The sequence below is a fragment of the Suncus etruscus genome, chromosome 6 (genome assembly GCF_024139225.1).
Source record: "Suncus etruscus isolate mSunEtr1 chromosome 6, mSunEtr1.pri.cur, whole genome shotgun sequence".
NCBI lineage: Eukaryota > Metazoa > Chordata > Mammalia > Eulipotyphla > Soricidae > Suncus > Suncus etruscus.
Genome location: NC_064853.1, coordinates 129,457,556 through 129,481,547, shown reverse-complemented (window position 1 = coordinate 129,481,547; position 23,992 = coordinate 129,457,556). Strand labels below are relative to the sequence as shown.

The following is a 23,992-nucleotide window of genomic DNA, read 5'->3' as shown; positions in this document are numbered from 1 at the left end:
TTGCTAGTATTAGAAGTCGGTGGAGTGTTCAGAGGCAAATGGCTGAGAAAACAGTTTCAGGTCTTCCTGAAAAGTGATTTTTTTAGGAATGGAGGTTACCTGAGTGTGTGTTCTGTGACAATCCTTTATATACTCTTTAAAAAAATCTTATGACAATTTCTATTTGAGATCTCTGCCTTCAATGTGTACACTTTTTTGAGTCAGGAAAAGGTAAAGATTAAAAAGAAAAAAAACTTAAAATTGCAAATTCATGTAGCATGAATATTTTTTCAAATGCTATTTGTATAGTTAAAAAACAATAAAACATGTTATCTAATGAATAATCAGCTTACACTTATATCTGCTTGGTGGTTTTTGTGTATTTTGCAGTAAAGGTAATTTTATGGCTGTGATTGTAAAAAGGGTGCTAAAAATTTCAATAGTTGTTATCGTTATTGTTATTGTTATATATTATATTATTAGTTTTGAAATGTTGGATATATTTTCTGAAGTAAGTACATACTTTGCCTGTAGGTTTTTGAAAGCCATGACTTCAGTGAAACAGTATATATATATATATATATATATATATATATATATATATATATATATATATATATATATATATATATATATTTGTATATATATATTTGTATATATATATTTGTATATATACACATATGTGCATATATATACATATGTGTATATATACAAATATAAACCAGGCCCTCAAAAGACATCATTAATTTTACTACAGGGTGAAATTTCTTTTTTATAATGAATTTTGAAAGAAAATGACATTAAAAATGAAATAATTGAGGACTACTATTGTAATTATTCTAGAGTTATGTGTTGAATTGATCCTAGAACTGCTAAAGTACATGCAGAGCTATTACACTAATTATATATGAACATGCTATAAATTTTGGGAAAGCATTCTAGCTGTCAATTTCATATTCTTAGTATTGACAAAATAGAAACCAAACGTTGACAATATATTTCTAAACTTCTTAAGATGATTTTTTTAAAGCATCAATGTTGACAATTTTTCTTGAGAAAAGAAAATTATATCACCTTGTAAATGAAAACAGCACATCTAATAGAAGCCTTCACTAGTTAGAGCAAATTTTTACTAATATTAATTCCATGATAATGTTAATTTAACAACTATTTATCCAGAAGAATCTATTAATCACTGAAAGTGTTATTCAAAGTTTTTCCCAGTGTCTAATGAAGATAATTTGCTAATGGATCTTTTGTTTGATTTATATTCAAAGGCAAAGGAGGACATGATTGATTAGCAAATGAATGTGGAAAACAATGAGAGAGGTTATTTTAAAAAATAATGTTCTCAGAGTATAAACAAAAGCCATGATTAATGTTATTGTCAGAACTGTAAAAAAATGGAAAGGACACTTCCTTCCCAAATCAAAGATGTACAAGAATGAGAGCTATGTCTTAGCAGGTCATTGTTGGAATGTGGTACTATCTCCCTCATTTCAGTCTTGAGTTGTAAACAACTTTATAGGCTATTAACATTTTGGTCAATAGTTAGTCTTGTCCTTGCAAGTCCTATAATTATTTACATTTAGATTTTGGTTCATGTTACTTAAAATGAACAAATATCATAACACTTGTATCACTTCCTTTTAATTGGAAATAAATATTGAGTACAATAATAAAATTTCTAAAAGCACTGAGAACTGCAATGTAGACATTTTCCTAATGTCTTTTTCCCAACATCTGTCTCATTTTCTAAACTTAACAATTAACAATTACCCATTAGGCAAAAATGATGAAATGCGTTACACAAAGTAAAAATTTTATTTGAAAAATATTTCACAATTTACTACATTTTTGTATTATATAATTTTGTACAGACAATAAAAATGCTAAATGGGATTTTAAAATTAGACCATATAGATAATGGGTGTGAGGTAGAATTTTTATATAGTTTTTATTCTTCCTATCTTTTGCTTTGTTTTTCTTTTTATGAGACCAGCTATTGAACTCAGTGTTTCACACCTATAAGACAAATTTTCTACCACAAAACTGTGTCACAAGGTGTGAGGTTTATATTTTGATGACACACTGGTTTATATGCTGCAAGAACATCATGACACAATGGAAGAAGAAAATAAAAATGATATTAAGTAGTTTAAGTGAAATGAATTTTATAAAATACTATCATAACAAAACAATACACTAAGACACAATGACATGGACATCTAGGAAGAGGTGTGTGGTGTGTGTGGGGAGAATCTGTTGCAGACTGTCAACAAAACCACCAAATAAATGAGCAGCCAAACTGAATATTGGACTCTTTTCTAAATGTAAGCAGCAGTCCTTTGCCAATTGTAATCCATTTCCAAACATCATGAGTTATGAAACAGGGTTTTCAAAAATGACTGCTTGCAACACAGTCCTTTAAGTTCATTTAAAAAGGGATTAAAAAATCCCTTCCTCACACCTATATTCATTGCAGCACTATTCACAAGATGCCCTTCAAACAGCTGAATGGCTAAAGAAACTGTGGTACATATACACAATGGAATATGAAGTCATGAATTTTTCCTATACATGGAATCTATTATGTTAAGTGAAATAAATCAGAGGGAGAGAGATAGACACAGAATAGTCTCACTCATCTACGCATTTTAAGAAAAAGTAAAGACATTACTGTAATCGCGCCCAGAGACAATAGAATTAAGAGCTGGAAGGGCTGAAGGACAGGCTCACACTTTGAAGCTCACCAAAGAGTGATGTACTCTGTTAGGGAAATAACTACACTAACAACTAACATGACAATGTTAAAGAATGAGAGAAGTAGAATGCCTGTTATGAATACAGGCAGGGGTATGGGTGGGAGGGCAGGCATTAGTGGTGGGAATGTTGCACTAGTGATGGGGTGTTCTGTTTATAATTGAAACCCAACGCAGACATGCTTGTAATCATAGTGCTTAAATAAACATTTATAAAAACAACAAATATATAAATAAATAAAAGTAAAATAAAGGTCTGTGTTTCCACACATTTTGTGTAATATTTGTACACTAGATTCTTTATTCTATTCTTTGAAAAAATGTAAATTTTAAAATCTCTAAATGCACACAACAAACAAATCTCACATTTATAATTGATACTTTCAATTTATTAAACTCTTGGTGCCACTACTGAAGTTACACTACTAGCTTCTCTGAGCACTGTGTTAAAAAATGGCATCTACTTAAATGTCAAAAGACAGGTACTCAACGTATTGCAAGCCAGTTTATAAAATAGTCTGTTGTTCAACTTTTGCCATTTCATTGCCAATTTTTGTTTCTAAAATACTCAGAGAGGGTCAAAGAAATCTATGGACATTTTATTAAAATTTTTCACAATTAGCCAGAAAAATAATATAGTTAATAGGCAAGACATTTACTTTGTAAGCAGCTGACTCTAGTTCAATCCCCAGCTATGCATATGGTTTCCCAAGTTCAGTCAGGAGTAATTCCCTGGTGCAGAGCCAGGAGTAAGATCTGAGCACTGCCAGGTGTGCCCCCCACACACACCCACAAACACAAACACACACAGATTCACAATCTCATTGCAGACACTAATACATTCAAGAAAATTTGATTGAAAAGAGAAAAAAAATTTCCACTATTTTCATATGACCTCACTATATGAATAAAACAAATAGATAACTGAATAAAAATGAATCAATCTGGTAATCAAACAATCCATACACATCTCTCTCTCTCTTTTTTTTGGTTTTTGGGCCACATCTAGCACTTTTTCAGGGTTACTCCTGGCTATGCACTCAGAAATCACTCCTTGGGACCTAGCGGGCCTCAGCGATAGCACAGCAGTAGGGCATTTGCCTTATACGTGGCCAAACCAGGACTGACCTGGGTTCGATTTCCGAGGCTGCCAGGTGCTATTTCTAAGTGCAGAGCTAGGAGTAACCCCTGAGCACTGCCGGGTGTGACCCACATGCTCCCCCCCATAAAAAAGAAATCACTCCTGGCAGGCTCAGGGGACTATAGGGAATAGTGAGGAGCAAACATGGATCTGTCCCAGGTCAGCTACATCAGTACACATTTTCTTTGTTTACAATCCATTCGGTTGAACAACAGCTGTAAAACCTGCCTTAAGGAACATGCAATTTAATTAAGGTGACTGGACACAGGTATACTGAGCAATTTGAGTAAATATAAGATATTAAATATACATTATCAGAAATGTCAACAAGTAGTCATGATTAATTACTAACTGAATATGATGAGTGTGTCACCTGCTGTGAATTTATAATGAGTGGGTCTTGGTGGGTAGTTTAGGAATTAACATATGTTAAAAAGCCTATATTTATAAATAATCAAATCATGATTCAAAAAATAGGAAACATTTATAAGCAAGTGAGTAAGCACAATAATACATATGTACTTTTGAATTTGAAAGAAACTATAAAGGAAAAATAGAAAATAGAAATTTAGTCATTTGGAAATTCAAGAAGAGGACACTGGAAGAAAATAGTAAAGAAAATGATTAAAGAGATTAAGTTGCATATACTAATTAAATGAAGCATCACTATCTGGTTTTTTATTGCTGTTACTTATGAAGAAATCTCACTTCAATAGAAGCTCATGTTTTGTATACAAAGAAGAAATTGAGAGAGAGCATTCTAAGTTTTTACTTAAAGATCTTAAATAAATAGACAATTCATACAGATATTTTCCAATTCTTACAATTGGAAATTAACTTGAATAACTAAATAACTTGTAGAGAGAACTACTTGTCAAGATGTAGAATCTCTATTCTTTTTTCTTTTGCTTTTAGGATACAGCTGAATCTCTATCATCTTGTGTTATCTCCTGAGCACCACCAGGAGTAAGCCACAAGTACCTTGAAATGTGGCCAAAAACAACAAAAACAAACAAACAAACAATAAAGCAAATAAAAAACTTGAGGACTTTCTTAATTTCAGTGTCTATTCTGAGCCCAAATGAGTCAATAGCTCTAACTCTTTGGCTTGGTTCACATTTCCCTGAAGGATGTATATATAGCATTCCCAGTCATTAGAATGATCCATGCGTATCAAGGAGCAACAGCATTCAAATAAAAGGAACCAAAATAAGCTAGTGGATAATCTGTATTTGTTTCTTCTGAGAATCTTGAGATGTTCTGTTTAGTTGTTGGTTTATACTTATTGAACACCTCCAATATTTAAAGCGCTGGAAGATATGAAGGGAAATTTTAGGATAGTCTTGCCTGTGTATGATTACTAGGCTAGTAGAACAAAACCAGACATTAACCAAATACTTCAAATACCATTGGTGTAATATGTTTGGAGAAAGTGAAATGAAAGTGAAGCAAAAACAACTCTAAAAGAACATAGTACAAGAATCTTCTAAGTAAATGTTACATATGGAAAGAAATTGGAGGTAGACTCAAACAGCTCTCTCTGTTAAACTAAATTTGGCTGCTGAGGGAAAATTTTCTGGATGTGTAAGCAATGCAAATTTATGCAAATGAGTTCTATCTTGACTCTTCACACCCCTTTTCATACAATTTCCTTATTGGGCTCACTGCAGTTCAAATAATGTTTATACTATAGAAAAAAATCTCAAGATTACAGAAGGAGCTTTGAGATGAGGAGAGAATTTAGAGTCAGTTTATTTCTCTTTGAAACTTGATAAAATGATCCATGTTAATTTTTTATAAAATAGTTTATTCTTTATTTTGCTAAAATCACTAGACCATATTTAAATGGTTAATTTTAAATATGTCTGCAGCTCATGTCTTATTTTACTTGACTGGTGGACATAGGAATGTATGTTATAAAATACAAACCATGCCTACAGAAAAAAATAAAAAACAAAAGAAAAAAAAAACAAGAAAAATACAAATCTTAGCATTATTTTATATTGGGCAAATAAACCTAGCACCATCTGCCATTTCTAAATTACTAATCTGAAGAATTTTTAATTATCAATAATTTGTTATCTTAAAAATACTAAGTGTAACAGTAGTTTTATGAATCTGTTTCACATTTTTTATGTTTTCATTTTTCAAAGCTTTTTTTCCTTTGTATTAAGTTTCTTGAATTGCAGACCAGATTTTATTGCACCTTTCTTTGTAAGGTTTGTAAAAAAAAAAAAACTTCCTCACAACACAAATAGAAAGAGGGATGTATTTGTAAAGTTATAAATGGCATCTTTTTACTGTAATAAAATAAGCAAAGTAAGCTAAGAATAAATAAAACTGAATTAAACTAAACCCATTAGTGAGATTTGGAACAACACAAAAAAGGAACTCCAAAAGATTTAACTGCAAATCTTTGATGTGTGTTTTGTGAAATAAATGTTCTCCTCTAAACTGAGAAACCTCTTTGATTTACCTTATAGTGTAAGGTGTTCTTGTCTTTTCAGAGTGGGGAAGGAGAACAGGTTGTCAATCTAAATAACACAGCCTCCCTAATAATCATGAGAAAAAAGAGAAGAGATTAAAAATGAGGCACTGAAATAAAAATCAAATTCTAAAATAATTCATTACCAATACTGTGAATGACTATGATTATGTAGGCAGATCAGTGCTTTTCAACCTTCTCTCTCTGTCTCTCTGTCTCTCTCTGTCTCTCTGTCTCTGTCTCTCTCTCTGTCTCTCTCTCTGTCTCTCTCTCTGTCTCTCTCTGTCTCTCTGTCTCTCTGTCTCTCTCTCTGTCTCTCTCTCTCTCTCTCTCTCTCTCTCTCTCTCTCTCTCTCTCTCTCTGTCTCTCTCTCTCTCCCCCCCCCTCTCTCTTGTTTCTGAGGGGCACACCCGGTGGCTCTCAGGGATTACTTCTGGCTCTATGCTCAGAGATATAGCTCCTGGCAGGCTCCGGGGATCATATGGGACGATGGGATTTGAATCACTGTTGGGCCTGAATCTGCTGCGTGGAAGGCAAACGCCCTACCACTGTGCTATCTCTCTGGCCCCAACTTCTCTAACTTTTCCCAATCTAGCCCCTCCCCACTCTCTTTGCATATGTTTCCTTCTTGTGCACTCCATTGCTAACAGCTAGACCTCTAATTTCACATTATAGCCCCTTCAGCATATTTTGGGGAAGGTCATGCTGCACCTGGTTGAGAAAAGTTGCTGTAAAGCCAGGCTTCTCTTTGTTCTTTTTTTTTTTTTTTTTTAATTTTTTTTTTATTTAAACACCTTGATTACATACATGATTGTGTTTGGGTTTCAGTCATAAAAGGAACACCACCCATCACCAGTGCAACATTCCCATCACCCAAGTCCCAAATCACCCTCCTCCCCACCCAACCCCCGCCTGTACCCTAAACAGGCTCTACATTTCCCTCATACATTCTCAATATTAGGACAGTTCAAAATGTAGTTATTTCTCTAACTAAACTCATCACTCTTTGTGGTGAGCTTCCTGAGGTGAGCTGGAACTTCCAGCTCTTTTCTCTTTTGTGTCTGAAAATTATTATTACAAGGGTGTCTTTCATTTTTCTTAAAACCCATAGATGAGTGAGACCATTCTGCGTTTTTCTCTCTCTCTCTGACTTATTTCACTCAGCATAATAGATTCCATGTACATCCATGTATAGGAAAATTTCATGACTTCATCTCTCCTGACAGCTGCATAATATTCCATTGTGTATATGTACCACAGTTTCTTTAGCCATTCATCTGTTGAAGGGCATCTTGGTTGTTTCCAGAGTCTTGCTATGGTAAATAGAGCTGCAATGAATATAGGTGTAAGGAAGGGGTTTTTGTATTGTATTTTTGTGTTCCTAGGGTATATTCCTTAGATCCAATTTGAATGACTGGGTTCATCTGTCTCAGAGGAAAGCAGAACATGAGGGAAGCAGGAAGAACAGTAAGAATGGAGAGCCCAGGGACCAAAAAGATGGCTCAAAGGGTTAATTTAAAAGCATTGCATGTGGGAGACCCCAGGTTGGATCCAGAATCACCCAGTCTCCTGATATTCTTGGAGTAGTCCCTGAGCATGGTTGAACATGGTCCCCAAACAAAACAAGGATGGGGAAGGCCAAGTTAGATAGTCAGTTAAAGACTCAAAATTCTCCATCATGTACTGCATCTCTTTAGTCAGTGCTTTACTTTCCAAACTTGTTTCCACTTTCATGAGTGGGTGTAACAATGATCCCTATTGTATAAATGAGGAAGCTATTGAAAAGAAATGGACAATGTACTCCATACAGTCAGCATATAGTTATGAAGAAAATTAAAATGAAAGTCTAAGCTGAAAATCAAAGACAAAAGAATGAAAAGAAATCTTGTCAAGAGAGGGTTATCAACATGGTGGTCTCCACAGGGAAATAAAGTTGATCTGATTCAGAATCATATGAAGTTATATTCATATTTTTATTTTAGAAACAGAATATCTAGTGTGTTCCTTCTAAATTTTATTTTATATTCATAATTTGTGTTTTCTTTAATCAGTTAAAGAGTTTTTTTAATTTATTGGTTTAAAAACTCATGTAACCATTGGTTTAAAATTCATGTTGATTCTACCAGGTGGTAAAAATATAGAGAGGGTTTTGAAAATATCTATTGTGAAACTAAAACAGCAAGAATCTCTTGGAAACTATGTTGTTATGCATAATTCCTCTGATAGAACTTAATATTTTAATTAATGCCAGAGAAGATATAGAAACTCTAATGAATAAATGTGTCTGTTAAAGGAACACTATATTAAATATCATAGTTACATACATTTGAATCCATCTGAGAAATCTTCATGAACTAATTCACTGCTGTTAAGTCAGGGAGGGGTTAACTAGTACTGGCCAATTAGGAATGTACAAGTAAATTATTCTGTTCACACCAAACTTAAATGCAACTGATTCTCCTTAGTGATAGAGTATAAATAGATCATGTTATATAAGGCATATTGAGTTTTTTAACTTTTCAAAAGAATTATCATTGAACATAGCATTATTTAATAAATTTATCTACACAGAGCAAAGTGTTTAAAAAAACCCAACTGACATTCATTCAAACCAAGAAAGAAAACAAAAGACTGGGTATCTGTATTTTTAGGAGTCATGGGTACAAACAGCTTAAGAATAGACAATGTTGATTATTATCGTAGTGAGTGAGAGAAACAAAGGGTGAGGGAGGAGGGAGATAAGGGGCATTGGTGGCAGAAAGGTTGCACTGGTGAAAGGAGATATACTTTTTGTAACTGAAACTACAAACATGTTTGTAATCATGGTGCTTTATCTATCATCTATCTGTCTATCTATCTATCTATCTATCTATCTATCTATCTATCTATCTATCTATCATCTATCTATATTTTATTTTTAAGTCACACCCTGTGGCACTTACGGGTTACCAGAGCCAGGGTTCTGCACTCAGAAATCACCCTTGGCAGGCTTGGGGGCCTGTATGGAATTCCAGGAATTTAACCACTATCCATCCTAGGTTGACCACATGCAAGGCAAGTGCCCTAAGGCTGTGCTATCTCTCTTGCCTTTACATAAATATATTAATCACAAAAATTGACAATGTTGGGCAGAGCAATGATACAGCAAGTAGAGAATTTGCCTTGCATAGAGATAACCTGAGTTTGCTGAGTTTGATCTTTGGAATCCTAAGGAATGATCCCTGAGCATAGAGAGCCAGGAGTAACACCTGAGCAACTCTGGGTGAGGCCCCCACACAAAAATATTATAATAATTCTAAGAATGGACATTTGAACAAATAAACTTTCTTTCCAAGTCCAAGAAACTGAGGGAGATAATCAGATCAGCAGTGGCATCCTCTTTGAGACTTAGGAGATGTATTTTCACAAACCATGTCAGTGTACCACAAGAAGAGCATAGCTGCTCTGTTTCACTCCAAAACTACACATTCTTTTTCTAGCCAATGAGCCATATTGCAACACAAACACACACACACACACACACACACACACACACACACACGAAACAAACACCACTACAATGTAAAGGTCATAATGGGAAAACAATGAAGAAACCCAACACATTTAGTGAATAAAAATTGTAACTCTAAAGACTCAACTAGTATCAGCTGCCTAGATAACCTCTCTAAAAGGACTTTAGAGAGGAAATGTTGAGTATGTTAAAAGAACTCAAAGAAACCATGGAATCACAACTAATAAAATTCAAGCAGATATGAGGGTATAAATGAAAAACCATCAAAAAAATACTAAACAAAATTTTGATAGGAAAATAAAATAAATACTCACTGGAAGCACTCACCAGCAAAATAACAACTGCTGAGGACAGAATCAGTGACCTTGAAGATGAGGTGCATAACACCTCCAGACATCCTTGAAATATGAAAGAGTATTAAAATAAATTTAAAAATATGAAAAAATCCTCATAATAAATGAACAAACTATAGTAAATATAACTTTGAAATTTAACAGAAACAGCATAGGTATCATTGGGGTCCAAGAGAGCCAGGAAGAAAATTTTTTTGAAGAACCAATCATGAAAAAAAATCATTGTTTAGAAGCTCCCAGAACTTGAGTTTGCATGAACTCACATCTAGGATGCCTGAAGAGTACCATCTAAAATAGACCCAAATAAAAACACCCCATGAACATGCTAATCACAATGATGAAAACTATAGAGATAGAATGTAGAGAGTAACAAAAAAGGAAAAATTTTATACAAAGAAACATCCTTAAGATTTACAGCAGATTTATAACAAGTAACACTGTAGGCACGAAGGCACTGATGGTATGTAGTGAAAATAAAATGAAATAAATGCCCCACTAAGAATACTTCATCTACCACACTTTTATTCAGGTTTGATACAGATTTTATTTGATAAAATATTTGATGCAGGTTTTATTCAGAAAGATACACAGCTTCATGTATAAATACCACCTGAGGAACATTATAAACTCAAAACTGACTTTAAAAGAAAACTTGGAGGGGATGTTCTAAGGTAAGAGAAACCCCCACACACACACCAAACTTATACAAAAATATGGACAAATTTCCATGACAGTCATCTCTCTCAATATTAATGAACTAAATGTACCAATTAAGAGACACTAAGTTGACAAAATGGATTAGAAAATTGAATCCAACATTCTACGCTCAGCACAAAACATATTTGAATAGACAGAGCAAACACAGACTCTATGTTAAAGGTTGAAATACAATCCAATGAACAAACAACACCCTTAAAAAGGCTGGGATGACCAGAGTAATATCAGATGACATATACTTTAGTATTAAAATGGTTTAAGAGACAGAGAGACCATTTCTTTCTTTTTTTTTTATTTTTAATTATGAGAACAAAGATGTAAAGGAAGAGGACAAGGTAAAGTTAGAGTGAAAGGACAATCACCCATAAATAGAATTCATAGAAGTCCCCTTGCTGATAACTTAACTGTGAACTTTCAGCCAAAGAACTTTAAGATAAATAAAACAGAACCCATGTACAATTACTTTATCCCTCAAGTTCCCAGATTGTAATACATTATAATATTTCTTAGCAGCATACAAAGCAATCTAAAGTCATAAAACTTATGTAACTCCTTAAACATTAAAGGCATAGTATTTTATTTTACATTTCCATGCACATGCATATTAGTTTAAGTTAACCTCAAAAGTTTAAGTGGGTTTTTTTAAGGATTAGAGTCAAAGGAGCACAGTAAAAACGGTGTTAGAGTGGCAATTATTGTTTGCATAGGCAAACAATATGAGGGACATGGAAAGGAAAAACGTTGGCCTAAATATAAGGAGACCCTACCCCTGCAGTTTTCTGGCATAAGACCAACTTTAGGCTTCAGGCAAGCTTATTTGTCCAATCCAAGACATTATCTTTAGTGCCAACACACTTTTATTTTCACAGTCTCTGTTGTTGGTATCATGTTTCTGTATTAAAGATCCTGGATTCTGCATATTCTACTTTGAAGTCAGGATGTGGAGTGTCCTCTAGTTTCACCTCACGACTAAAGGGCAATGCAGAGAGCCCTGGGCGACCATTTCTTAATAATCAAGGAATATGTACATCAGAAAAAAAAATCACACGCCTAAGATATATACACCCAGTTAGAACCCAGAAAAATACTTAAAACAACTAACAGATTTGAAGACAGACACCCAAAACAACACAACATAGATAATTCATGACTACATTGTCATATCTTTCTAGGTCAACCAGGCTAAAATTCAAAACTTCGAAGAAAGAAATGGAAAAGAAGGGGTTAGTGTTATAAATATTATCTCTATACTGTACTTATATGTATACAGCTTTTCATCCTCCAGAAACCTAGTCTTCCCCAATGAACATGCATATAGTTCAATATACAGGGCCACAAAATATACCCATAATATACCATAAATCAAGAGGACAGAATTTGTATCAATATTCTTCTTGGACCATAATACACAGGAAATAATAGTGAATTGCAACTAGAAATGGAGAAGTAACTTGAATACCTGAAATTAATTAAACAGCTCAGTACTGAAGAACCAATAGGTCAGAAAGGAAATAAAAAAACATATGAGAAGCAAATGAGAATGAGGACATGAATTATCAGAATTTCTGGAACACAACAAAAGAACAAAAGAACAACAAAAGAAACATTAAAAGGAAAATTTATAGCTTTGCACTAATTATCAGAAAGTAAGGGTCAACATCAATAATGTCACAGTTCAATTTATCAGACAATGATCAATAAAATGAACTAAAATCATGCAGGCAAAAAGAAATAATAGAACTTAGATAAGAAATTAATAAGCTGGAAACCAAAAAACACAAACACAATCTAAAGTTCAATGAAAGCAAGAGTTTGTTCTTTGAAAAAAATAAAAAACATCAATAAACCATTAAAAAGACTCATATAGAGATAACCTTTATAAGCCAAATAAGAAATGAAGGGTGTGTCACAACAGATACTACAACAATTCAGAGGGTCATCAGAGATTACTGAGAATTTTAATGCCACAAAACAAGAAGACCTAGAATAAAATGGATAAATTCTTGGACTCCTATAATTTTCGAAGCTTGAACTAAGATGGTGGAGAATACCTGAACAGACCTATTAATATCAAAAAATTAAAATGCTAATTAAAATATCCTGTTGTACTGGTGAAAGGGGTGTTCTACACAACTACAGTCATTTTTGTAATCATGGTGTTTAAATAAGATAATATATATATATATATATATATATATACCCTGGCTCAGAAAGTTTCTCTAGTTATTCTTTTAAACGTTAAAGAAAACATATTGGCAATTTTTTTAGGCTCTTCAAAAAAATTGAAGAGGCAGAAGCACTCCCAAACAGTTTTTATAAAACAAGCATGACCCTAACTTCAAAATCAGAGACACCATAAAAATAAATAAATATAGGCTGATATTTTTGATGAACACAAATGCAAGTATCCTCAACAAAATATTAACAAATACAATGCAAAAATTCATCAGAAATTCATACACCATGATGAAATATAATTGGCCACACAAATAAATATACAGAATGCACTATATCAATAAAAAATAAATATCATGCAACCATATTCCTAGATGCAGAGTAAGCATTTGATAAGTTCCAGAACCCATTCATGACAAGAATTCTCAACAATTTGTAAATTGAAGGAATTTTCTTCATTACAGTAAAAGCCATTTACCACAAATCTGTAGCAAAAATTACACTTAATTGAGAAAACATTAAAACTCTTTTTTTTAAGATCTGGCACAAGACAAGGTTGCTCACTCTTGCCACTGCTAGTCAACATAGAACTGGAAGTATTTTCTATAGCAATTAGCAATAAAAATGTATCAAGAGCATCCACATAGGAAAGAAAAAAGCTAAGTTCTCACTGTTTGCAATGTGAACTGTTTTTTGTATTTAGAAAGTTCTAGACTCGACCAAAAAGCTTCTAGAAACAATAGATTTGTATAAAAAAGTGTCAAGCTACAAAATTAATACACAAAACTCTATGGAATTTCTATATATAAATATATATAAATAATAGATGAGAAGAAAGATACTGAAAAAAATCACATTCATAATTGTGCCTCTGAAAATCAAGTATCTTGGAATCAACTAAAGAGGTAAAAGTTTAATACAAAGAAAATTACAAAACACTACTTAAAGAAATAAAAGAAGAAAAAAAAAAGAAATAAAAGAAGGCACAAAGAAATGGAAACACATCCCCTGATCATGGATTGGGAGCATTAATTTAATTAAAAGGACAATAATTCCCAAAGCATTGCACAGAATTAATGCAATCTCTTTAATGATATATATGATATTTTTTCAAAGAAATAAAGTACTCCTGAAATTCATATAAACAATAAACCTCCATGAAGAGCTAAAGCAATCCTTGGGAATTGAAGATGGGAGGCATCATTTTACCCAACTGCAAACTGTACTATAAAGCAATAGTCATTTTAAAAAAAGCCACTTAAAGGGGCCAGAGACATAGCATAGTGGTAGGGCATTTGCCTTGCAAGTGGCTGACCCAGGAACAATGTTGGTTTGCATCCCGTCATCCCATATGGTACCCTGTGCTTGTCAGGAACAATTTCTGAGCACAGAGCCAGGAGTAAACCCTGAGTGACTCTGGGTGTGGCCCCAAAACAAAACAAAAAAAATGTAAAAATAAAAGTATTGGAATAAAGACAGACCATTAGATCAAATAAATAGACTTGAGTATCCTGAGACTGACCCTCAGGCATATGATAAACTAATATTTGATAGAGGCAGGAAATATAAAATGGACTAAGGAAAGATTCTTCAACAAATGGTACTGGAAAAACTGGTCAACTACATGCAAAAAAAAAAAAAAAAAACCCAAAAAACTCAGACCTCTCTTCAATGCTGTGTTTTTCAAAAGTCAAATAAAAATTGATTAAAGATCTTACTATCAAATCTGAAACCAGAAGCTTCATTTAGGAAAACTAGGCAGAACTCTCCATGACATTGAAGCTAAAGGCATCTTGAAAGATAAAACACCACTGATTAAGCAAGTGGAAGCAAAGATAAGCAAATAGGACTATGCTAAACTGAGAAGCTTCTACACTTCAAAGAAATAGTGACTAGGATACAAAGGCTATCCATGGAGTGGGAGAAACTATTCACCCAATACCAATCTGATAAGGGGTTAATAGCTAAGATATATAAGGAACTGATAAAACTTAACAACAACAACAAAGAATTTAATCCCATCCAACAATGGGAAGAGGAGATGAACAAAACCTTTCTCAATAAAGAAATGCAGAAGAACAAAAGGCACATGTAAACATGTTCCACACTGTAATCAGGGAGATGCAAATGAAAACAAGATATCATATCAAGATATGCACATATCAAAAAGAACAAGAGTAGTGCTAAGTCTGATTGAGGGAGAAAGAGATTCTTATTCACTGTTGGTAGGAATATTGATTGACCCAGCCTTTTTGGAAAACAGTATGGATGTTTCTCAAAAAACTAGAAATTGAGCTTTCATATGACCCAGCAATACCACTAGTAATATACCCTTGGGGCCCAAAAACACAATGCAGAAAAGCATTCTGCACTCCTATATTCATTGCAGCAGTATTCACAATAGTCAGAATCTGGAAACAACCCAAAACCTGAGAATAGATGCGTGAATATAGAAACCATGGCACACAATGCAATACTACGCAGCTGTTAGGGAAAATGAAATTTGCTAAGTGTGGATGGATATAGGGAGTATTATGCTAAACAAAATGTGACAGTGGGAGAGAGGCAGGCAAATAATGACTAACATTTGTGGGATATAATGAAAAAGATAGTAATATTCAGAAATATTAGAGATGAGACATGGTAGTAAGCTTGACACAAATAGGCAGTTAGTGCACAGAAGTGACCACTATTACAATGATAGCCTGACATGGTCACTCTGGACAAGAACTGGATGTTGCAAGGAGATAAAGTGATATGCATAATACCCCTCAGGAACAATATTTCTAACCAGTGTCTAAAAGGGAAATAAAGGAAGAGAGAGAGAGAGAGAGAGAAAGAGAGAGAAAGAGAGAGAGAGAATATCTACCACAGAGGCAGGTGGGGAAGATCAGAAGAGAAACTAGGGTCATTGATGGTAGGAAATGTTCACTTGTGACGAGTGTTGTACATTGTATCATTGAAACTCAATCATGAACAACTTTGTAACTGTGTGTCTCATAGTGATTTAATTAATGAATTTATAAGATAAATGAAAAAATCAAAGAAAACTATATTCACAAGTGTCTTTCACACCATATTACCTGTCTCAAGAGTCAGATGCCTTGGGAATGTCAGAACTACTCTCTGAGATACCTAGTTAATTTGCTTCAGAAAGACTGCAAGAAGACATCAAATGAGGTGCTTTAGAAATTCCTTGTTCCAATTCATACTGTGATTGCACTTAGCCCAATGAACATTTCACTTTGTTTCTCAACATCAGCTGAGAACAACAATATGATGTCCATGCCAGTCAACTTAATAATGAAAAGTTCCAGTTTCTTGCCAGGATTTTAACATCAATATGTGACATCATTAGGAACCATGCAGGACACTTGAGGGGCAGAACATATCCTGGGACCAATAAAAAAGACCCTAGTCTAAGCTTTGGCCTACATTCTATACAACAACCAAAATCTATAATTCCAGAGGTCTGACTGAGACATCTGCAACTGAGCAGAACTTCTGGAAACATAATGAAAGACTCTATCCTAGGCTTTGTCCTAGGATCAGTGCAAAACACAAGACCACCAACTACAGAAGACTGATTAAAACAACAATAATGAAACAGAACTTCTGGAACTGTAAAAAAGACTGTCCTAGGCTCCATCCTATGACATGTGCAATTACTAAGATCACTAACTACAGAAGCCTGATTTTATCATTTACGACAGAGTGGAAAACTTCCAGACATCATAAAAAGGACCTAGGGGAGAGTAAAAGAGCATGTACAGAACCTGTAGTTATACCCATGACAGTATACTTCAAGGGTGGAGGGATTCTGTAACTTATAGGCCAGGGGAATTTTCTTTCTAATCTCCCCATTTTTTTTCGAATCTCTCTCTTTTTTTTATTTTTATTTTTATTGTGACCAAAGTGCATTATAAATCTTTCACTGCATCATTTATGGTACATAGTGACAATGAATGAGGGGCATTCCTACCACCAGTGCTGTCCTCCCCTCCACCCCTGTTCCCAGTATGCATCCCATATCTCCCTCCTCTACCCCCCAGTATGCTAGTGCAACTGGTCTCCACTTTACAGCTTGTTGTAGATTGAGCATCTATTCCACTGTCATTGGAGATAAAAAGCATAAGAAAAAGGGGATAAAAAAAAATTGGTGACAACTACCAAAAAAAGAAAGACGAGAGAGAAAAAAAACAGAAAAGAAAAATGGAAGAAAAAAGAAAAAAATGGACTAAGCAAGTAAAAATAAAAATAAATCTCTAAATAATAACCACAAGAGTGAAAAAGAAAGAGAAAAGTGGAAGAAAAAAAGAGAAGGAAAATAAAGTAAAAAACTAACAAATCAAAACAAATCAAGAAAAAGTATGGGTGCTGGAGTGGTAGGGTTTGGTGTTCCCCCCCACTTTTTGTTTTTGTTTTTTTGCATAGGCACAGAAATCATTGGGGCAGAAAGGGAATTCCTGTGGCCTAAGAAATTCAGGGTTTTTCCATCCTTGAAGCATACCATCATGGGATCAACCTCTGGCTCCATATATAATCATTACCCCATCCCAAAGGCTTTTTTGTGATGCCAGGAAAGTTTCCTCTCGGTTGTGTGTGAGAAAATCAAGCTACTGTAGCTAGTGATCTTGGTATTTGTGCAGGTTATCGGTCAGGGTCTAGGATAGAGTCTCTAGTTCTAGAGGTTCCTATACATCATTGTTGTTGTGTTCAGTGTTCTGTAACACTTGCTCCCTGTTTTTGTTCAATCCCTAAGCCAAAGCTTAGGATATTATGGATCCAAAGGTTCTGCTCAGTCTCTGTTGTCCAAGTTGGACCTCTGCAATAAGACATCTTGTTGTTGTTGTTGTTTTTTATGTGTCCTGGACTACAGCCTAGGGTAGGGTTTTCCTTATTAGTCCCAAGGTAGGTTCTGTTCAGTCACAGTTGTCAAAGTCAGTTTTCTGTTGTTGGTGCTCTTATTTTTCACAGTTCAAAGGACGATAGCTCTTCTGATTTCCATTTAGTGTTAGTGATGTGATAGGACAGCCTGGTCTTAGGTCAAGTTTTCCTTTTCTCGTTGTTATATCAAAACTGGCACAAGTTGGTGCCAGAGTAGTGTTATAAATCTCCCAATGGAGTTTAGTTCCTGGTGGTGTTGCCCGGAGCTGTATCATTTTCACATCAGGGATCTGGGGTTTTGGAATGGACTAACACTGTCCAATCTCCTGGGGACTGGTTGTATCCACATGACTCATGTTCAGGATGGGAGGTACCCTTCTGCTATAAAAAGTGAGTTCTTATTCCTAGAAGATAAGATCTTGTTTCTGTGTCTATGGTGTCCCCCTCTTTTACTGTTCCCATACAAAAACGTATGGTGTAGTACTGTGTTGCTGGTGCTATTCTGGGTAAGGCCAACAGGCTGCACACACTGTCTCTGTCATCTGGTTTTGTTCTGAGCTTTTATCCCAGTTAAGGCTTTTTATACCAACCAGCACCAAAAATGGTAAGGATAGAGAAAAAATGTATATATTAAAATAGAACAAATAAATAAAACTGTGTTAAAAAGAAAAGGTATTCGAATAAAATAAGTGGTGGAGGAGGCTACTTGTTTCTTTAGGAATACACATCTTAAGATGTATTGCTATACAGGTATTGAGCTTCCATATCATTATACGACTCCCAATTAAGTCTTTTGATATATTCTTGTGGGGAGTAAAAGCCAAGGTACTCTTCGATTCACAGGCTTTGGAATTGAGTTTGAGAGATGCTTTGCTGCATTACGAGACCATATAGAGCCAGAAGTTTTGCTGAGGCCAATTCCTGTATCGTGCAACAGTCCACAATTTGGTGGGGGTGAGAGGGGCCATCAAGCATGAGTCAGCAGGTGTGCTGGTTGTAGTTCTTTGCTGATGCATGAGAACGGGGACCCAGAGGGTGTCTTTCACTGAGGAACTGGAAGGTGGTCTGTTGGGGCAGGAGGTTGGTCTTGGTGCCTACCAAGTTAGGAACTGAGGGTAAAGAGGGTTAAATTGGGGGAAGATAACGAATCAGGATTAGGAAATGAGGGGATAGAGGAGACACAGGGGTAGGGGAGAGGCAAAAATGACAGGGGCTATATGCAATATATATATGAATTGTTTGTGATTTCGGCTTGGAGTCAGTACGGAAGGTCACGTCCATAAAGACTGACTTTAAAGATCTATTTGAGTGTTATCCAAATCTTTGGTATTCCGTTTCCTTTCCTAGGAACTGTCTAGAATGAAGAACATTTTTAAATAATGCTTAAAAAGTATATTTGTCATGCGGGCGAGTTATAAAAATGAGTATTAGTAAGAAAAGACACCACTGCAGGGGTCCAGTATGAATACGGGAGGAGTTTCCCTCCTACCTCCTCCCCCAAGAGCCCAGTTGCCAGACCTGGCCCTGAAGACCAGTTTGGCATGGGGGGGATCTCGGTCTCCTGGACTAAGTTGTCAGCCCAGGAGGCCATTGGCCAGCTGTCTGCCCAGATTCCCAGCCATACCCGATGGAGAGAAGCAGGAATCCTGGCATGTGGGATCATCTGGGTCCAGCTGCAGCCTCCCTCTCCAGTATGATAAAGCATGGGGGAGGAGTTTGCCTCCTCCCCAACCCCCCAGAGCTCAGATGCCAGACCTGGCCTTGAAGCCAGCCTGGCGTGGAGGGCTCTCGGTCTCCAGGACTAACTGCTCAATCCGGGAGTCTTTTGGCCAGTCTGTCCAGATTCCCAGCCATGCCAGTAGAAGAGGAGCAGTAATCCTGGCATGTGGGATCGTCTGGGTCCAGCTGCAGCCTTCCTCTCCAGTTTGAAAAAGCATGGGATTGGAGTTTCCCTCCTCCCCCCTCCCCCCAGATCCCAGTTGCCAAACTTGACCCTGAAGACCAGTTTGGCATGGGGGGGTATCTTGGTCTCCTGGACTAAGTGGTCAGCCCATGAGGCTATTGGCCAGCTGTCTGCCCAGATTCCCAGCCATACCCGTAGGAGAGGAGCAGGAATCCTGGCATGTGGGATCGTCTAATCTCCCCAATTTTTACTGTGCCTATGCAAAAAAATAAATAGCACAAATTTAATTTTTTTATATTTGTTGTTGTTTGATTTTCCTTTTCTTTTCTTTATTTTTTTTATTTCCTACAGGACCATGGTTAGTCTTTGGTTGTTGTTTTTATTGCTGTGTGCTTATCAGGTTTTTGTTTGTTTGATTTTCTAGGTTTTTTCTTTTTTTTTTTTTTTGAGGTGATTCTTTTTTTTTTGCATTATTTTATGTTCTCCTTCCCTTTTCCCTTTCTTTTACTTTCTTTTTTTTTTTTTTCGTTTTTGTTTTTGGGCCACACCCAGTGATGCTCAGGGGTTAATCCTGCTATCTGCTCAGAAATGGCTCCTGGCAGGCATGGGGGACCATATGGGATGCTGGGATTTGAACCAACAACCTTAGGTACCGGGTTGGCTGCTTGCAAGGCAAATGCCGCTGTGCTGTCTCTCCGGCCCCTCTCTTTCTTTTCTTAAACTGACTGTTATAGTCTCTAAAAGGACTCCTCCCGTTTTTTGCTTGTTTGAATTTTTACAGCCCCCTTTTTCTTACCTTCAAACAAAACCACATAACTTGAACCATCGTGTCTCACAAATTGAGGGAGAAATAATGGAGGGCACCAAGACCAAACAGTCGTATGAACATTGAATAGAAATAAAAATGATCAGACATAAACACCAAATCCAAAGCCAACTACAACAGAATCAATACCCAATCTACAAGCTAGACACAGGAGGGACTACTTATACTAGCAGTGTTGGGGGCAAAGGAGGGGTGATATGGGATGCATGCTGGGAACAGGGGTGGAGGGAAGACAACATTGGTAGTGGGAATACCCCTGATTCAATGTCACTATGTACCTAAAATACTACTGTGAATGATTTGTAATCCATTTTGGTCAAAATAAAAAATATTAATTAAAATAAAAAAAAGAACAATCTAACACCATTTTTACTGTGCTCCTTTGACTCTAATCCTTAAGAAAAACAACCCACTTAAACTTTTGAGGTTAATGTAAACTAATATGCATGTGCATGGAAATGTAAAAAAATACTTTGCCTTCAATGTTTAAGGAGTTACATAAGTTTTATGGCTTTAGATTGTTTTTTGTGTTGCTAAGAAATATTTTGTATTACCATCTGGGGACTTGTGGGACAAAGTAATTGTACATGAGTTCTGTTTTATTTTTCTTAATGTTCTTTGGCTGAAAGTTCAAAGTTAAGATATCAGCAAGGGACTTCTGAGAATTATGTTATGGGTGATTGTCCTTCCACTGTAACTTTACCTTGTCCTCTTCCTTTGCATCTTTGTTCTCATAATTAAAAATAAAAAATTATTTATGAGAACAAAGGTGGTTGGTCCGAATCCCGGTGTCCCATATGGTCCCCCGTGCCTGCCAGGAGCTATTTCTGAGCAGACAGCCAGGAGTAACCCCTGAGCACCCCCGGGTGTGGCCCAAAAACCAAAAATAAATAAATAAATAAATAGAACATCAACAACAACAACAACATCAAAAGAATAATCTACCATTGTTTGAGATATAGCACCTGTACTCTGTGTGGTCTATGTGACTGTTTTCTAAGATAATATTCTTTCCCAAATATACTGTGCACATGATAAATGTTCTATCTTTTTCTTTCTTTCTTTCTTTCTTTCTTTCTTTCTTTCTTTCTTTCTTTCTTTCTTTCTTTCTTTCTTTCTTTCTTTCTTTCTTTCTTTCTTTCTTTCTTTCTTTCTTTCTTTCTTTCTTTCTTTCTTTCTTTCTTTCTTTCTTTCTTTCTTTCTTTCTTCTTTCTTTCTTTCTTTCTTTCTTTCTTTCTTTCTTTCTTTCTTTCTTTCTTTCTTTCTTCTTTCTCTTTCTTCTTTCTTTCTTTCTTTCTTTCTTTCTTTCTTTCTTTCTTTCTTTCTTTCTTTCTTTCTTTCTTTCTTTCTTTCTTTCTTTCTTTCTTTCTTTCTTTCTTTCTTTCTTTCTTTCTTTCTTTCTTTCTTTCTCTTTCCTTCCTTCCTTCCTTCCTTCCTTCCTTCCTTCCTTCCTTCCTTCCTTCCTTCCTTCCTTCCTTCCTTCCTTCCTTCCTTCCTTCCTTCCTTCCTTCCTTCCTTCCTTCCTTCCTTCCTTCCTTCCTTCCTTCCTTCCTTCCTTCCTTCCTTCCTTCCTTCCTTCCTTCCTTCCTTTCTTCCTTTCTCTTTCTTTCTGTCACAACCGGCGGCACTAGCACTGTGCTCAGAAGGCTTGGGGGACCATATAGCATGCCAGGATTAAAACCACCATCTGTCCTGGTTTGGCTGTGTGCAAGGCAAAGTCCCTACTACTGTTCTATCTCTATGGCCCTAATGAATGTGCTTTACATGAGTGTTAGAGACCAGATTTTATATTACATTCCATATATTTCATGCACTAACCATTTCTCTACTTAGACTGACAACTATTAATTATAAATACCTGGGTGCTACAAGTGAAATAATTATATCTTCTCACCTGATCCACATTTTTATATCCTTGCAAAGATCTAGGCGTACTTTAACTTCAGTTTTTCAGCCAGAAAATAAATTAAATGACACTTTAGAAAACACAAGGCCAAAAATGAGGATAAGGTAAGAGCCAGCATTTAAAGAAAAGTGAGTCTTATTTTATTATAAAATCTGGGCTGACTTGCCATATAATTAGCTAACTAATTAAGAAAAATAATTAGTATCTTAAGACTTCTACTTCATCTGTACAGTGGATACTCTGTTTCCCTGGAACTATTTCTCAAGATATTTTAATCCCTAAAAAAAGTATACCATACCACATTTGATGATTCTATCATAATTGCAAAAAATAACTAGCACTAATTATTTATTATAAAAAGAAAGTCAACTATGGAGTTAATGTTATTATAAGAAATTATATGTATTTTGATAACTATTAATTCATTAAATGTAAATATATTTATTTATGTAAAAATAACAGAAGAAAATACTTTTAGAACACATTTATTTTTAAAAGAATATTCTACATAATTTTCTCTAAATATAATCATGATCAACTTTGTAATTGCAAAAAAGTAAATTTTTTCATTCACGATGCTTATTCTCACTTCTCTTATAAATAAAAAAAGAGTAAAAGAGGAGAAAAAAGCAAGTAAAAGGAAATATAAATGATATTTAAGAATAAAGTAAACAAATTTTTACTCAATGGGAAAGAACAATATAAAGATGAAATTTCAAAAGCACAACAGAAATATATCATTAAAATATAAAATATTTACATTTGTTGTACTATTATATATTTACTATATTTTCATTCATTTAATATAATATTTGAATTATTAAATTATAATTATGGAAATAATATAGAATTAAAGTTATAGAATTATAATTATTTAAGTATAAAATATTTACTATATTTAATTCATATAGTAATTAATATAATGTTTTATAATATATAATATAATATATAATATATAATATATATTATATATATAATAATAATATAATATTATTGAATTATAATTATTAAAATATAAAATAGTATAGCTCCAGTTGCGATCTTTCTTTTTGCGATCACTGAAAAACATGACAATAAATAGATAATGATGAGAATACATAGAATAATGAGAAGAAATAGATTTCATCATCTTAGAGCTACCACAAAATATAGTGTTTGTGTAATAACTGGAAACAAACAATGTTGATCCACTGGTGCCTTGTCTTGCCTTTACCTCATATTCAAATGAACCCTTTTATTTAAGGATGTAATTTACAACAAAAATACAAAATTCAAAGAAGGGTGGAAAGTGTTTAGAATGGATTCTGGGTTTATTGTTCTCACTGGATAGCTTATGAAATCCAGACC

The 23,992-nt window shown here is 34.8% G+C and overlaps 1 protein-coding gene across 2 annotated transcripts in view; it reads left to right on the top strand.

Annotated features, from left to right (window-relative positions):
- GABRA1 (gamma-aminobutyric acid type A receptor subunit alpha1) overlaps nucleotides 1-23,992 on the top strand; it is a 1,147,113-nt gene that overhangs the window by 1,024,710 nt on the left and 98,411 nt on the right. The window lies entirely within an intron of this gene.